At 36.7% G+C, this 18,246-nt stretch overlaps 1 long non-coding RNA gene across 1 annotated transcript in view; it reads right to left on the reverse strand.

The window, feature by feature from the left end:
• Positions 1-9,110: 9,110 nt before the first annotated feature.
• LOC116736723 (uncharacterized) overlaps positions 9,111-18,246 on the reverse strand; it is a 12,579-nt gene continuing 3,443 nt past the window's right edge. The window contains exons 2-3 of the long non-coding RNA XR_004342661.1: positions 15,990-15,994; positions 9,111-9,121 (exon numbers count right to left, since the gene is read on the reverse strand). This is a non-coding gene — a long non-coding RNA (uncharacterized LOC116736723). The remainder of the gene's footprint in view (positions 9,122-15,989; positions 15,995-18,246) is intronic.

Here is an 18,246-nt window from a genome sequence, read left to right on the forward strand (position 1 = left end):
AAACTTTAACAGAAAACAAGGAAGGAGCGTCACGACACTGTGGAAAAACTTATTTGTAAGTTTCCAAAAACTGGAAATGTTGCACAACAACCACGAAGTGATCCACGTATTAATCTGTGTATTCAAAACAATGCTAATCATATAGAGCACATTATATAAATAAGAACGGTTGTCCAATATAAAATGTTTCTTTTTTTCCTATGGAAACTTATGGCCCATCATGTAGATATATGATGTAGATATGTAGAAATAGATATTCAAATCTACATAAGGAGCAGTGCAACTTGTATATACAACATACACTCTAAAAACAGATGTGTTAAAAAATAACACAAAAAATGTGTTATTAAATTAAAAGCATATTTTGTGTTAATTTTACACATTGTGTGTTAAAATGAATATAATATGACACGCAGTATGTGTTGAATATTTATTTGAATATTTCAACACATAATTAGTAGGGTTAGGTAGGTGTTTATCCTTTGACAAATATTATTTTAAACAGAAATTACATTGAATTCCTGATTATTTCACCAACAAATGTGTTTTGTTTTATTTCTTAATTTTTGTTTCTAAGACTGGAACAAGAATAGCATCCCTCTGCAATGATTCTGCTACTTCATCAACAAACCATCAGACCCAGCTCATCTGCATCGGTAATCTGCGGTCGTCAAAGCAGTATGTCATCGTTGCAAAAAATGACAAAGTCACCATCCCCCTGGACGATGGACTCACATGTGCTGTGGACAAGCTTTTTAAGCTGTACTGGGTGTTTAACTTGTGTTATCCATCCCAACTCGGACCTGTCTTTACATTTTTTGAGTACATCTATGATCTTCCATTCTCCACACAAAGAAAAACAAGGGTGATTGAATTGATTGCACAACTTAAAGCTTGTAAATGAAATGTATTGTTGTCCAAAATGTAGACAAACTGGTTTCAAAGAGGTGAAAAATCTCCTATGGCACCTCCGTGAAATACACTGCTTATCAGATGGACAGAATATAAAAATTAGATGTGCTCAGGAAAATTGTCCAAGAACATATTATAACTTGAATTCATTTACTAGGCATCTACACAGAGTACATCTTAAGATGGGTACAAAAGATATGCCTGTTGTGCAATCCTTGTTCCCAAGCGAGGGTTCAAACAGTGGAGAACAAACTCATACTGATAATTTGGATACACCCAATATTATGGTTGCAGCTCCACAATCAGAAAATTACATTGAGCTCAGTAATTGTGCAGCATCTTTTGTTTCCCAGATGTATTCATCTTCAAATGTAACTTTTTCTGATGTCATGAAAAATGTGAACTGTGCAAAGGAGCTAATTACTAGAACTGTAGACAGGTTGCAGCAATCAACTACAACTTTGTTGAATAGTTTGCAAGTACCTGGTGACAGTGATACTTTGATGAAAGAGTTTGAAGATGCCAAGCACATATTTGATGATCTTGACACACAATATAAAATAAAAAAATGTTTTGCGAAGTTTTCACTTGTCAAACCAAAGGAAATATTTTTAGGTCACAGATCTGATACAGCAAGAAAAAATGTTCAAATAAACCAAGTTTTAGTCGCAGACACATTCCAATATCCAAGGATAATGGCTCGTTTTGGACCTCTGTTTAAACTTTGGTGCATGCGATTTGAAGCAAAGCATAATCCATTCAAAAGACTTGCACATGTTATGTGCAACTTTAAAAACGTTTCAAAGACATTGGCTTTCAAACACCAGGTACAACAAATGTATCACTATAAACATTGCTCTCTCATCTCTAAGAAAGTCAGTGTGACCAATGCCTATCTTGTCATTCTGGGGTCACTGGACAAATCTGAGCTCTTGTTAAATCAGTTAATGTTAGCTCTAAAAACTGACATGTCTTTAGCCACGAAAATATATCTGTCTCACAGTCTTAATGTGTATAGTCAAATCTACATAACTGGCTCCATTTTGTCATTGAGAGCAGATTACCGAAAAGAACCTGTATTTGGTGAAGTTGTTCATTTTCTGGCACATAATGACTCCATTTTTATCTTTGTTCAAATACTAAATGTAATATACTTTGATGATCATTTTTATGCATATGTAGTACAAAAAACTAGTGATTATGAATTGATCACGCTTGCAGATATTTGTGATTTCCATCCTTTAGATGTTATGACGAGTTTTGGTAACAGAAAGCTGTATGTGGCACCAAGATACAAAATATTGTATTTTGATCCATGATTGTTCGGTATTGAAAATGGAAGTTTAAATTTGAGTGGGATTGAAAATCTCACGAATGTTGAAAGGGACAGGAATTTATTTTCATTTCTTTTTCATGATGTTTGTCATTATTTTCATCCATGTTCTCTTTTGCACATGTTATTGTATTTAAAAGTGCTATTTTGTTAGCTTGGTGATTTCAATTTCTATTTTAATTTTTTAATATTTGAACTATAAATTGTAGCTGTGTCAACTTTGCTATTTGCATGATTGTAATAAAAAAAACTCTAATATCCACAATTTGAAATGTCAATTTTTATAAGCTCTAATCTATAAATAGTACATTCTACACATTTGTGTTTCAAAATAACACATCTTGACACATATTTTGTGTTGATTTAAGTGACACAATACTTGTGTTAAAATGACAGACACAAAAATTGTGTTACAAATAACACGTCATGTGTTGTCCTTGAGCTGATGCGGTACATGTGTTAAAATTTAACACATCATGCGTTGTTTTTAACACATCTGTTCTAAGAGAGTATAGAATAAATAATTCAGTTCAAAAACTCCTCCTCCATCCCGCCAACATCGTACCTTACGCTTCCTGCGTAAGTTTTTTTTAAGACTTTGTATTTTTGTAGAAAGTACTTTTCTTTTAAAGAAATACTTTTTTTAAAGACTAGTTCTTTAAAAAAAGCCCCAGCACCAATACTTTTATTTTCCGTCTCCCTTGGCAACACTTGTGAACGAACCCTGATTTTCAGTCCATCAGCATAGACTGAAAATGAGGTTTAGAGAGATTATCATAGGATAGACAATCATTCCCGACTCTTACCTCTCTCTCCGTCCCTGAATCTTTGTGGATTTAGGTTTTAGCAAAGACCGAAAATCAGGTTTCGTTCACAAGTGTTGCCACGTGAGACAAAATCAAAAAGATTAGTGACCGAGTAGAGAAATGATGCAGAGGGTCTACATTCAAAGACTCCACTTCGGCCGGTCTATGACGTCAGTCTGACGTGAATCTGTGAGTCACAGATGAAAAAGTAAAAGGACCTATGGCAAGCCGTTTTAACATAAATTCGGTTTTGCCGCCCTTACATTCCAGATATCTTAAACTGTCTTATGACTAGACGTTTTAGCGATTTAAGATATCTCTAATTACATTCTGACTAGTCATAATACCTATTTGAGATATCTCTAATTACATTCTGACTAGTCGAAATGATGTCAGACTTACCATTGACTTGTATGGAGACGTCAATTCAAGATATCTACAATGAATTATTGACTATCTGAAATACACATTTCAGATATCTACAATTAAATTATGACTAGTCATAAAGTAAATTCAAGATATCTCGATTTTAGTTTTGACTAGTCATAATTCTAATTAAAGATATCTTAAATGACAACATAATTCAAGATATCTTAAATGTATTTTTGGATAGGAGAAATGTAGTTTTGACTAGTGAAAAGTAAATTATAGATATCTTAAAAGCAAATAATGACTAGACAAAACTAAATTAAAGATATCTTGAATTGTAAATTTTGACTAGTCAAAATTCCTTTTAAGATATCTCTAAATGAATTAGAGATATCTTGAATTATTCAGCTTTTCCATTTAAGATATCTTAAATTGACATTCTGACTAGTCAAAATGACATTACTGATATCTTGAATTAGCTTTCTGTCTAGTCAAAACGTCACAGATTTACGTAGCATTTTGGCGGACAGGCATTCTAGCTTTAGGCTACTTTATTGTGCTAGTCCGTGGTCTACAATGTCAGGTCAGTCCAGCTCAAATGCTCGTGTTTTCAACACAATATTCAGCGCTGCAGCTCGTGCTCGACATAAATGAAGAAATACGGATAATTTATTCTCTGCAACAAGAAGACTTTTTCAACGTCAAGTCAAGGTAAGTGGATGTTCAGATGTCGGTTCGTATAACTGTAGCTTACCAGGCTACGTTAGCTTCGTGCTAGTGGAATAATGAAATATTAATTGGGATAATTTAAGTAGCCTATTTAGTTAGCACTGGAGTTGCTATTCGCCCTATAAAATACGGAATAGTCCAGTATTTTGCGTCCCGTATTGAAGCGATATGGGAAGCGATTTGTTGTGTATATGATTTGTTCCCATCTCGCACCAGCAGCGGGCGAGAGGCGGGTACACCTGGACAGGTAGCCAGTCCATCGCAGTCTTTGTTCATTATGAGAAATGAAATTATTGGCTTTCACATTTTCACTTCACAATTTTCATAATCTACATGAGAAGCCGTGGTGGGCGTTCCTTATTGAAACTTATGAAAGGTGGCAACCCCTTTTTTAATTTAGACATTAATTCAGTAACGGAAAATACTAAAACATTGAGTCGCTGCGAATCCTCATATTTGGTTCAGAAATAAAGCCAAGTTATCAAATAATTTAAAGCTATAGAGGCTTTTCAAACCTCAGGAATGACAAACTGGCCAGCGATCAGCAGCGCTCCCAGCAAGTTGTCTCTAATCAGCTAGAGAATAAGAAAAAAAATACAAATAAACTAAATAGTCTAAATTCTAAGATTTAACTGAAAATGGAGAAATAGCTCCTACAATGTCTTTAAGAGTACATGCTGGATACCTTATAACAAAGGTAATAATTTCAACATTTTGTCTTTCAGAAGGAGAATGCCCTTGAAATGATACTGGAGTTTGCTTCCGGAGCATCCATGGTGCCTCCACTGGGCTTTCCTCATCTTCCACAAATTGAATTCCTCCATGAGGCTAACAAAATCTTCCCAGAAGCAAATACTTGCCGTATAGTACTCTGCCTTCTTGTACACCCAGATTATGAGTCTTTCACAAAGTATATACTTTGTCATATGACAGACGGGATGCTGCAGGCACCTACCTTTGGTGTTGCATAATCAGCTAATAAGTGTAATAAGCAGTTCTTTTAAAAAAGAGTTGGAATGTTTTGAAAAGTTAAGTGTTTTAAAGCAAGTTATAGTAAAGGTAATGTAGTGGCCTAACTTGGAAAATATTGAATTGTAAATGCAATATTTGCTGTCTTTTTAACCACTTTTTTGTTTCACAATTTAAAGGTGGATGTTTGAGCCACACTGCAGGAACAAAAGGTCTTATCAAGTAGTTTTGGACTACTTTCTAGTGCAAATTTCTTAGTACACTATAATAAAACTAATATACATGTAACTTTTCATCAAGATATGAGCTTGTTTAAGTCTAATTATTTAGCATTGTTTAAAAAATAGTTACATTGGCATATTAATTTCACTTATAACAGAACATCTTTCCTTGCTATAAGTGAAATAATCTGACAATGTAATAAGTTCTTCTTCATCAATATTAAGGAAAAAATGACTTAAAACAAGCTCATATCTTGATAAAAAGTTACTTATATCTTACTTGTGACTTATTTGAAGTGATTTTTGCACTGGAAAATCTTAGGTAAGTTTTTTTTTTTTTTTTTCTGTGTAAATGGGCATTGTAGTTTAATCTTTTGCAATGATTGTTCTAGTTCATGTAATGAACTCGGCTCATTTGGATTAAAAACAAAATCCAATTCTAAAGAAGCTCAAAGGTTCCAAAAGATGCATTTGAAAAGGGGGTTGGGATATACTAGTTATTTCTACATGAACATTTTCAAAAGTAGAATTTTTATTGTTCTTTCCCTCTCCAGAATGTATATTTAATTTCTCATGTCTTTAAACACCTTAACATTTTATAATTAAATTTGTAAGGTTACCTACTCATATCAGTTCCAAGTTTTATTTGTAGTAATTGTATCTTTATAACAATGCATTTGATCAAATGTTCTTGATGTTTGTCACTCCTCAAACATAGTGACATGCACTTAAATCAATAAAGCATTTGGAATTTCTGCACAACAGGCCTGGTATTTCTCCTTCAGATCTGAAATATGATTGACTGCAAGATTAACTGACTGAAGTTGCTGCTGAGCCTGGATTGGTTGGTTCTACAACTACACTAGGAACCTCTTCAGCATCAGTGGTTGGTAGTGGCCAGAGGACCACAAAGCCCCACCTTGGGCCAAAAGAAAGTCGATCTGCTCTCTTATAGCTAATATGAATAGCTGGTCTACCTCGACCACCTAAAATAGAATCATATTCAAATGCCTTAGCATAATGTTTACTTTATACATCTGTTTTTCTCTATCTGTCTATCCTCTACAGGTGTCCCTGTGTCTCCTAAGGGTGTCACTATGCACTTCACACAATGTATACATTTATTTTGATATACATAATTTCCTATTGCAAATGCCTGAACACAAAGCTTTAAACTTTTATAGACGCTGGAAAGCAACTTAAAGTGTGAATCAGACATGAACCGGGGCTGTGCTTTTATTTTCAGAGGAGCTAAAGGAGGGAGCTGTAGTGCCGTGTAGCAGGTCAAAATCAAGAGCTGGCTGGCTTTACTATCGTTTCCGAAGCGGCAGATAGCTTTACCACAGTATAAAAACTACATCTGGTTATTACCTGAACTGGCCCGGGCTGCGGAATATTAATATTAATATAATAAAATCGCGCTCTCCACATATCCCGTTCTGAAGAACTCTTTCTATATTGTAGCAATTTCTTACAATTTTGCCCAAAACTGCCAGTGCCATTGAATGTTCAGGCAATTGTTTGGACAGCTCAGCACAGCCAAAGAGGGGCTTACACGCAATTTCTTACTTCAGATATCTAAAATTGTAATTCTGACTAGTCATAATTACGTTCGAGATATCTTAAATTATAATTACGGATGTATGACCCTTCCGATGACGAATCCGGTGACGTTATTTGAGATATCTTGAAAGGAATTTTGACTAGTCAAAATGTAATTGAAGATATCTTGAATTATTATTATTCCTAGTCAGAATGTAAATACAGATATCTTAAATTACCATTCCGGATAGTCAAAATGTAGTTTTGTCTAGTCAAAATCCAATTTTAGATATCTGGAATGTAATTACGGATAGTCAGACGAAACCGAATTTATGTTAAAACGGCTTGCCATAAAGGACCAGCATTCAAATACTGTACGTAAATAGGATTGTGTGGAGCGGTCGCCTGCACCTGATTGGCTCCGCTGGTCACGTGATCCTCGGGTGGCATATTCAAACTCCGAATCACACGTCACAGATTGACGTAAGATTGACGTCACAGACCGGCCGAAGCGGAGTCTTTGAATGTAGACCCTCTGCATCATTTCTCTACTCGGTCACTAATCTTTTTGATTTTGTCTCACGTGGCAACACTTGTGAACGAAACCTCACTTTCAGTCTTTGCTGAAACCTAAATCTACAAAGATTTAGGGACAGACGGAGAGAGAGGTAAGAGACGGGAACGATGATCTGTCCTAGGATAGATTATCCTAGGATAATCGATCTAAACCTCATTTTCAGTCTAGATAGACTGAAAATGAGGTTTAGTGGGAATGATTATCATAGATAGATCATCGTTCCCGTCTCTTACCTCTCTCTCCGTCCGTCCCTAAATCTTTGTAGATTTAGGTTTTAGCAAAGACTGAAAATCAGGGTTCGTTCACAAGTGTTGCCAAGGGAGACGGAAAATAAAAGTATTGGTGCTGGGGCTTTTTTTAAAGAACTAGTCTTTAAAAAAAGTATTTTTTTAAAAAGACAAGGTCTTAAAAAAAACAAAAAACTTACACAGGACACATGATGGCGGGATGTGGGAGGAGTTTTTGAACTGAATTATTTATTCTATGTTGTATATACAAGTTGCACTGCTCCTTATGTAGATTTGAATATCTATTTCTACATATCTACATCATATATCTATGTTATGTGACTCTTAAAGTTGAGTCACATGACACGGATTGCCGTAAGTAAAAGCAATAACCTGCTCAGCCAATCAGGTTTGGCCTCCAGGACGCGCAGCGCCACCGCAGCAGGGGCAACTGCTCTTCTCCCACCCGCAGAGCGTCAGTTTCGTGAGGTATGGGGCTTTAAAGACTAAGTCTTTATAAAAAAGACCTGTTTGTTAAATGATAATAGGGGGTCTGTGTCATGTGATTATGATCCGAGGATCACGTGACCAGCTGAGCCAATCAGGTGCAGGCGACCGCTCCACACTGTCCTATTTACGTACAGTATTTGAATGCAGGTCCTTTTACTTTTCCGTCTAAGCTTTTTATCAACAAGTGATGAACTCTCTTTCATGCAGAGAGAGAAAGTTTATATTTGATGGGTCTTTAGAAACTTTCATTTCTATTGAACATTTCACACTGGAACTGTAAGACATTTTAAATATCCAAAACAAATAAATAAAACAACAAATAAATACATTTAGAAGTCTTGGTAAACAAAATTCTCCTTCAAAAAAGGGCTGAGACCAAAGCACCAAATTAAAACTTTTATAATCCACGTTTTGGAAGAAAGAGAGAAAAACAGATAAAATATAAAACATGCCAATGGAACTTATTGAGTTTGTTTAAAATTATCATGCGATTAATTGATTTAATGATTATTGTGAAAGGCCTACAACAGTATTTCAACGTACCTACGTAAATTCGTACGTACTAACACCTGATTGGCTCAGCTGGTCATTGGTCATGTGACCCTCCTGTGGCCAACTCAAACCCCGACTCTCAGATTTCATCAAAGAAACTTTAAATTATTCCCACAGGTGTAGAAACTCAGTTTGAAACAGAATCTCTAGACCACATCATACCTGCCAACATCTGCTAACATTAATGAGACACAAGCAGCTGCGGAATGACAAAGTCCTAATGTGGAAATTAAAATAAAATCTACTCAAAACTTTGCATTTCCAGTCATTTGAAGAACATTTTACTAAATGCATAGGATTAATAAACCTAAAACCAGTTTAGTTTATTATCTAGGTAGACGTTCAGGTTAAAGAGAACTAGTCTTTCACCTGAACTTTATTTGAAAATCATTCTTAGAAATTGCATTACCCTTATTTTTATCTGAACGTTATGCGACTGTTGGCCTTTTTTACAGGAATGAATGTCCATCTATGGAAAAGTAGACATGATGAGTCGGGTTTTACTGTTTCAGTTCACAGTTCATGAAGTGGGTCTATCATAGTTTCAGGACAAAACACCGTTTTCTTCGCAAAGAAACAGCCTAACATTCTGCACTGTTCTTTAGTTTTACATTATTTAAGTGACTCCAGAGAGATTTGGGAAATTAATTACAAAACAAGAAAAACAGTCACTAATCAAACTGCAAAAAAGAGCAATAAGAGTAATTAACAAGGCTAAGGACCAGGTTCAGACTAACCCATTATTTATATAAAATATGTTGCACATATACTACATTTTGTACAGAACTACAAAATACTCTTCAAATAAATAAAGTGAATGCTGTACACAATTTCATCATTTGGTCACTAATCTTTTTATTTTAATTTTTATATTTAAACACAAAGTCTTTATAAAAAAGACCTGTTTGTTAAATGATAATAGGGGGTCTGTGTCATGTGATCATGGTCACATGACATGTGGGAGGGGGGAAAATAAAGGGTGGGGAAAAAGTTTCATCACACACTGTGGAAAAACTTATTTGTAAGTTTCAGAAAACTGGAAATGTTGCACAACAACCACGAAGTGATCCACGTATTAATCTGTGTATTCAAAACAATGCTAATCATATAGAGCACATTATATAAATAAGAACGGGTGTCCAATATAAAATGTTTCTTTTTTCTATAGAAACTTATGGCCCATCATGTAGATATATGATGTAGATATGTAGAAATAGATATTCAAATCTACATAAGGAGCAGTGCAACTTGTATATACAACATATAGAATAAATAATTCAGTTCAAAAACTCCTCCTCCATCCCGCCAACATCGTACCTTATGCTTCCTGCGTGAGTTTTTTAAAGACTTTGTATTTTTGTAGAAAGTATTTTTCTTTTAAAAAAAACTTTTTTTAAAGACTAGTCAATCTGTGACGTCACAGATGAAAAAGTAAAAGGACCAGCATTCAAATACTGTACGTAAATAGGATTGTGTGGAGCGGTCGCCTGCACCTGATTGGCTCCGCTGGTCACGTGATCCTCGGGTGGCATATTCAAACTCCGAATCACACGTCACAGATTGACGTAAGATTGACGTCACAGACCGGCCGAAGCGGAGTCTTTGAATGTAGACCCTCTGCATCATTTCTCTACTCGGTCACTAATCTTTTTGATTTTGTCTCACGTGGCAACACTTGTGAACGAAACCTCACTTTCAGTCTTTGCTAAAACCTAAATCTACAAAGATTTAGGGACAGACGGAGAGAGAGGTAAGAGACGGGAACGATTATCTGTCCTAGGATAGATTATCCTAGGATAATCGATCTAAACCTCATTTTCAGTCTAGATAGACTGAAAATGAGGTTTAGTGGGAATGATTATCATAGATAGATCATCGTTCCCGTCTCTTACCTCTCTCTCCGTCCGTCCCTAAATCTTTGTAGATTTAGGTTTTAGCAAAGACTGAAAATCAGGGTTCGTTCACAAGTGTTGCCAAGGGAGACGGAAAATAAAAGTATTGGTGCTGGGGCTTTTTTTAAAGAACTAGTCTTTAAAAAAAGTATTTTTTTAAAAAGACAAGGTCTTAAAAAAACCAAAAAACTTACGCAGGAAACATGATGGCGGGATGTGGGAGGAGTTTTTGAACTTAATTATTTATTCTATGTTGTATATACAAGTTGCACTGCTCCTTATGTAGATTTGAATATCTATTTCTACATATCATCATATATCTATGTCATGTGACTATTAAAGTTGAGTCACATGACACGGATTGCCGTAAGTAAAAGCAATAACCTGCTCAGCCAATCAGGTTTGGCCTCCAGGACGCGCAGCGCCACCGCAGCAGGGGCAACTACTCTTCTCCCACCCGCAGAGCGTCAGTTTCGTGAGGTATGGGGCTTTAAAGACAGAGTCTTTATAAAAAAGACCTGTTTGTGAAATGATAATAGGGGGTCTGTGTCATGTGATGATGATCCGAGGATCACGTGACCAGCTGAGGCAATCAGGTGCAGGCGACCGCTCCACACTGTCCTCTTTACGTACAGCAGTGGTCCCCAAACTACGGCCCGCGGGCCAGATGCGGCCCGCCTCCACATTTGGTCCGGCCCCCTGAACAATACCAGAGTATTTTCATATATGTGCATTTTTATTTGATAAGTTGGACTTTTGCAATAAAATAAATGTTCCTTAGTAATGAACTTTATTTATTATTAACTACTAGTTAGTAACTGTTTTATACATGCATATAATTGACCCTAACCCTTTTTTTTATGTGGAGAACCCAGTGTTATTTGGTTATTATTTATTTCATAAATAGTGTTATTTCCTGACTTTTGTTCTCTGAAGAATCCAGAAAAGGTTATTTGATTGTGCTTTCTGAAAAACAATACATTTTTATGTTTAGCACTCTTACAATCGTCACTTTTTCTGTTACAAACTGACCCCGGCCCCCCATCAGAGAAGGGACAAGTTATGTGGCCCTCACAGGAGAAAGTTTGGGGACCCCTGACGTACAGTATTTGAATGCATGTCCTTTTACTTTTCCGTCTAAGCTTTTTATCAACAAGTGATGAACTCTCTTTCATGCAGAGAGAGAAAGTTTATATTTGATGGGTTTTTAGAAACTTTCATTTCTATTGAACATTTCACACTGGAACTGTAAGACATTTTAAATATCCAAAACAAATAAATAAAACAACAAATAAATACATTTAGAAGTCTTGGTAAACAAAATTCTCCTTCAAAAAAGGGCTGAGACCAAAGCACCAAATTAAAACTTTTATAATCCACGTTTTGGAAGAAAGAGAAAAACAGATAAAATATAAAACATGCCAATGGAACTTATTGAATTTGTTTAAAATTATCATGCGATTAATTGATTTAATGATTATTGTGAAAGGCCTACAACAGTATTTCAACGTACCTACGTAAATTCGTACGTACTAACACCTGATTGGCTCAGCTGGTCATTGGTCATGTGACCCTCCTGTGGCCAACTCAAATCCCGACTCTCAGATTTCATGCATAGGATTAATAAACCTAAAACCAGTTTAGTTCATTATCTAGGTAGACGTTCAGGTTAATGACTAGTGAGATCTAGTCTTTAACAAAACACCTTTTTCTTCGCAAAGAAACAGCCTAACATTCTGCACTGTTCTTTAGTTTTACATTATTTAAGTGACTCCAGAGATTTGGGAACTACAAAATACTCTTCAAATAAATAAAGTGAATGCTGTACACAATTTCATTCATAAATATAAAAATAATTCTAAATTATATAAGTACTGCAATGCCCATTGTAAAAAAAACCCCCACTAAGCATAATATTTTGCATTGCAGATTGTCATCTGAATTAAGGTGCTGATGAAACAAGTTTGCTCCCTTATAGCTGGTTAAAAAATATATATATAATGGTCTTTACTGTTTTCTTTAGAGGCTGGTTCTAGACCTAATTTACCACAGGGGCCCATGCAGACTGGTTTATGGAGACACTTAAAAAAGAATTAAACAAAAACAGATTAATATTTAATCGTTTAATAATGTGAGCCAAAGAGCCACGTGTGTCTCCAGAGATTCAGGTTGCAGATCTCTGATCTAGTAGATGGAAAGTGTGATCCCATCTCCATACAGCAGTTAAAAGAGCAGTACCATAATTTTTAATTCATTAAATTAATTTTTATTAAAAATAATTGTTATGTATTTTTAATAATACCTTAAAAAGAAAATTGGGAAGAAAAAATATCTACCACTGAATATTTTAAAAAGACATTTATTTAGTATAATTTCTTTAGAGCCCCTCTTAGGCCCCGTCTAGAACCGGCCCTGGCCTGCAGGTCTGGTGTGTTTTTGCTTAGCATGTTTTTTCTTCATTGATAGGAAGTCAGATTATCCAAACTGGTAAACCACATTAATAAAATATTAGTGAAATAATACATTAAATCACCACTGGACAATTATTCATAAAATATATCAACATTTTTGAATAAAACACACAGAAAGTAATGTAATGTAGGAAATATTTATGTATTTAGTGTTAATCTATTCGTATGATTTGTTCTTTAAATGGCCACTTATTTTGGCTATTGCTATTATTTATTAAATATCATCCAAACTCAACATCCTAAGCAAAGAATCAAACCACAATAGTGAACTAAAATCGCAATAAGAAACTTAATCAATCATAACTAAATGTTCTGTACCATGTCAGCCTCAAGAGATGATTGGAGATGAAGAGACGTTGATTTCTGCGGTTCCTCTCCTGATCCATTCAGCAGCGGACGGACACTTTTTTTTTTTTTTTGTCTTTCTATGTCCACAGTATCCATCTTCTCTGAAATTGTTCCGCTTATAATGCGCGTCTTTTCACCCACGTCTGTGTTTTAGAAGCGTTTTTTCTTCTAAGGACACTGAATCGGGTTGAGGACGTTTTAAAAAGACGCGGGCTGATAGCAGCTCACCGCGGTTGCCTAGTGTCCGTCTCTAGGCAACGGTGACGTTCAGCGTCGGTCCGCAGCGTTCTGGGGTCCTTTTAGCTCCCGCCACGAGAATTTAGCTGACCTTAATATTTCCTGTGTTTTATTTTGGTCGTTATTGTTAAACTTAGTGTTGATGTGGACAGTTATGTATCGGTTCAATACGGGACGCACATTTAACGGCCAAATATGGGACGACTCCGTGTTTTACGGGAAGGGTGGCAACCTGATTCAGCGGTGCTGAGATACAGTTTTAGGGGTGCTAAAGTTTTAGGGGGGCTTCAGGACCCCCTAAAAGCCCCTAAAACTGGCCTAGATACGCCACTGGTGAAGAGTTTGTGGGAGGAAACTCAAAGCAATACATTTAAACGGTTAAGCTACCAAATACTGAGGAAATACGCAAACTTCAGATTTTGACAAACAAATTCTCTGATTTTTGTGGCATTTAGCAAAAAGATATAATGTTGGTGAGAAATATAACTGAATAAAGTTTCAAGTTTTTGCATTTTCCTGGCTTGAGTAGTACAATTCACCTAGTTGCAATAACATGGATGAATTAATAGAGGCCAATTGACACACTTAATTTCTGACAGTGAAATATTAACTTACAGTTTTTGCAGACAGATGCAATAAAAAAAAAAAAACGTTCTGAAATTTGATTAGACTCAGTTCTGTCTGCAGACTGATTAGTTGTAGAATAATGCTGCCTGTTAATCACTGCAGCTCCACCAGGACTGTTTTGAGTCACGATGATTAAAAGCTGTTTGGAGTGTTTGGTTTCGGCAGAACATTATCTTTCACTGAACCAAATGTAAGGTGAAACCTAATACGTGGCTCAAGTTCAGGAAAAGTAAAACTACAATAAAATACTTTTAAGTTGATAGCTATAACATGACAATATGGGGAAAAAAGGTTTGAGTATTAGTAGTGATGTGAGGTCCTGCAAGTCTATAAATGATATATACAGGCAAATATATATATATATATATATATAAATAAATAGATAATTTCGACATTTTTTACATTTACGACTATTTTTAACAAGTAATGAACGCTGCGTTCATCTTTTTTTTTCTACATTTATCCAGGTGCTGTTTCTAAAGCAGAACATGTCATATTTCTGCCACTAGAGGGAGACATACACCTCTATTCTATAATGTGCAAGAAAACTGGTCCGCACTTTTTATTAACAATGCCCTCGAAGTCCATTAAGATCTTTTCATTAAGATGTTAAGAACAGTATTTCACATTCTTACATTAACAAGTCCTTTTATTTCCAGTCTCTCGTCCTCATTATTATGCAAACAGATGCTCATTTCGGTTTTGTAGCAGAGTATTTCTCTCAAATTACAGCGCGTCGCATCACATCGAGCTGCAGTCAAGGCTCAAAGTCTTGGCTCGGTTTTAATTAGATTTGGAGCAACGTGGATCCTGTTTAACCGAATCTGCGTTGGACCTGCCTTGAGATGAAATTTGTTTTGAATAAATTAACTGTTTAGAAGTGAGGCGCAGCCGGCTGCTACATGTGTCTACATTGTGTCTGGTCTAAGCCCACTGGCATCAGGCTGCAACTGAACAATAATCAGGATCTAATCTGCAAATGACAAACAAGTAATTTGTAAATGTTGTTATCTCAGGGAAGGATTTCATCATCTCTGAAGTATTGCTAAAAAGGCCACTCAGTCCATTAGTGTGACTGAATAGCTTCTAATACCTCAGAGAGATGAATTACACTGAGATGACTGTGTAACCAAAATAATGACTTTGTGTGGTTTAGTTACAGCAATAAAACAAAGGTCACTGACATCCCCATCCAGGACGAATCATGGACATTAGGTAGTATTCACTGATGGAAGATAATTAAGTGAGATAACCCTAGGATGGCGGCTGATTGTTGTGGAGGGACTTCCAGAGGTATTTTGTATGTGCGTGAGCACATGAGCTCTGGCTTGGCAGCAGACACGGGACAGGTGGATGCTCAGCCAGCCAAAGACCCGTTACTTGCTCAGGGGGCAGCAAACGTATATGTGTGTGTGTGTGTGTGTGCAGGCGGTAATTACTTTTCTCTCCTTGTGTGCATGTTTGTGTGTACGTGGAGACGGGGGTGATTAGAAATGGGTGGCGGGTGGAGGTGCTTGTCAGAAGTTATCTCCCCATCTCATCTCATCATAGGCTGTCTGGCGGATTCCCTCGATGGCTCAACAGCCCGATGCTGCGGTGCTGCTGTCAATCGGGCCGTCAACGCCTGCAGAAATCGATGCCAATCTCCCTCGGTTTCTATTTTTAACTGAGGCTCAGCACCCGGGCCTTTGATAAGGATGCTATATTCTTTAGGCGCCCCCCCCCCTCCTCTCTTTGCTGTGGATGAGCATCCCCCCCTTCCACCCCAATCACCTTCCCAACCTCTTTCTGAGGCCTGATAAGAGGCAAACACGATGGAGCTTAAAGCTCACACCCGCCCTGACAACATGAAAAGGGCTTTTATGCTGGAGAAAATGGTTATTTTCAGCAGCGCAACAAGTACTAGTCTGACAGGTTAAAAATGGGAAACACAAGCCTGATTTTAAATGGAACCTTTGATACATTCAAATGACAAAATCATAGCTTTTGGATTTAATGCCTTTCATTTTGGGGTATCAGAGTAAAGGTCAGTCACAATATAAACGGAAATGAAATCCCTGAATAATGGTACTCATGTGGAAATCACTAATAAGATTACTCCTGACCCAATTAGTTGACCTGGATTTTAATTAGAGGTTTCTAAGCAAAGGTGGCTCATCGCTACCCTTTGCATTTAGTGAATATTAGCATTTGCTAACCTCTTTCTTCCAAATTACAGTTGTGCGAGATTCTGTGTTGGTTTATTAGACAGCAGAAGAAAACACATTTAATGTTAGCGATTGTACTGTGATAAAAATGTGAAAAAGATCAACGGCTATCGATACTTTTGGGACGCACTTCAATTATCGGGTGATAACAAGGCTAGTTTATTATTGCTACGGTGTCTGCAGAACCAACGACATTCAAATGAAAATAAACTTTCAGTGCCCTCAAAGACAGTTTCTGTCCACAAATCGATTTAGTTTCAGTAAATCAATGTCAAACATCAGGAAAATGAAAACAAAGAAAGCAAAAACCTATACCGTGTTTAGTTCAGTGTTTAAATCTCACCTTAAACAAATATCCGCTCACTGGCTTTTTCGGAGATTAGGCTTTCTGTTTAATTGTGTGGGTTCTTTGTTGCTTTCAATCAATATTTCCTAGCAAGCTCTTTTATTGACTTAGTGGATTACCAGGCTGAACTTTTTTATAGGTTTGTTTAAAAATAATAAAACTAAGGACTCATGTCTTTCAGTTCGTCTTATTAATCTGTGTGTGCTTTGGCCAGTGTTTGTGATTTAAATGTACTACAGAGATAAAAATGATTTAAAAAGACGCCATCTGTTAAAGGCTGGTGATATGGGACTTAAAAGCGGGCAAATAAAAGTTGCCAACAAAACACTGACTTAACGGAAAGCAGGAAACCAAAGACAAAAACAAGTGAATGATTTGGACCAAATAGGAGGATAGTTGACAGGAGGATCTGACAGGCAGCAGGAGAAAAATAAGGGTATATATACAGGGGAGGGGGATTGCTGGATAGAAGGCAAGGTGATTTACTAATGCGAAACAGCTGTAAGGGAAGCAGACATTGAGGGAATCACATGGGAGGGGATTGCAGAACATCTGCAAAATCACTGAATTTATTCATTTTCATAATGATCAGAGTGGGAGTCGGGCGCTGTTGACGGGTATGACCCGGGTAATGAGCACTTTGAAACAGTGGTCGACCAAAACGCCTGCCTGGGCACCGGTTGCCTCATCAGGAGACAAATGGTGCGTAACGACATTAAACATAAATTCAAAACGTACAGGTTAACCTTCTTATGGCTCTCAGTTCAGTGAATGCAATGCCACTGAACGGAAACGCCTCTTGTTCGTCACGCTGTGCTCATCTTGTGCACACAATGGCCATCCTTATCGTCCATGCAGACGTCACTGATTAGAAAATCAAATTCAAGGGATATATGGTTCAACATTTAACATATCTGTGTTGTGAATATTCACCCATCTCAACAGAGTTTGTAGGAGGAGAACATTTTCCGTTTCCTGAATATCCTTCTGAATATTATTCATCCTCCAGTCCACCACAGCCCGGAGGATGCCACATTACTTTTTTCTCCTCAGTTGCGCCGATTCCAATTTTCCGTCGCGTATTTGCATTTCTATTCAATGTAAAGCGGGTGGTCATGTGGACAGCGTAAACTTGGAAAGAAAATTTTGCTGCTAATCAAAGATGGAATTGGATTTGAAGTTCATGAGTTGGTGCTAAATTAACAGGCAGTTTCAGTGTTTATTAAAGGGTCTGGCTCACATTTGATGATCTTACTTCTGATAATGTTTAAAACAAGGTTTTCTTAACTATCTTCTGAACCATCTTACTTCGGCTAGAGCGCTGCGTCAAGATCCTTCTTGTGGTTTTTATTCAGCAGATAAACAACGGAA

The sequence above is a fragment of the Xiphophorus hellerii genome, chromosome 17, assembly GCF_003331165.1.
Source record: "Xiphophorus hellerii strain 12219 chromosome 17, Xiphophorus_hellerii-4.1, whole genome shotgun sequence".
Classification (NCBI taxonomy): Eukaryota; Metazoa; Chordata; class Actinopteri; order Cyprinodontiformes; family Poeciliidae; genus Xiphophorus; species Xiphophorus hellerii.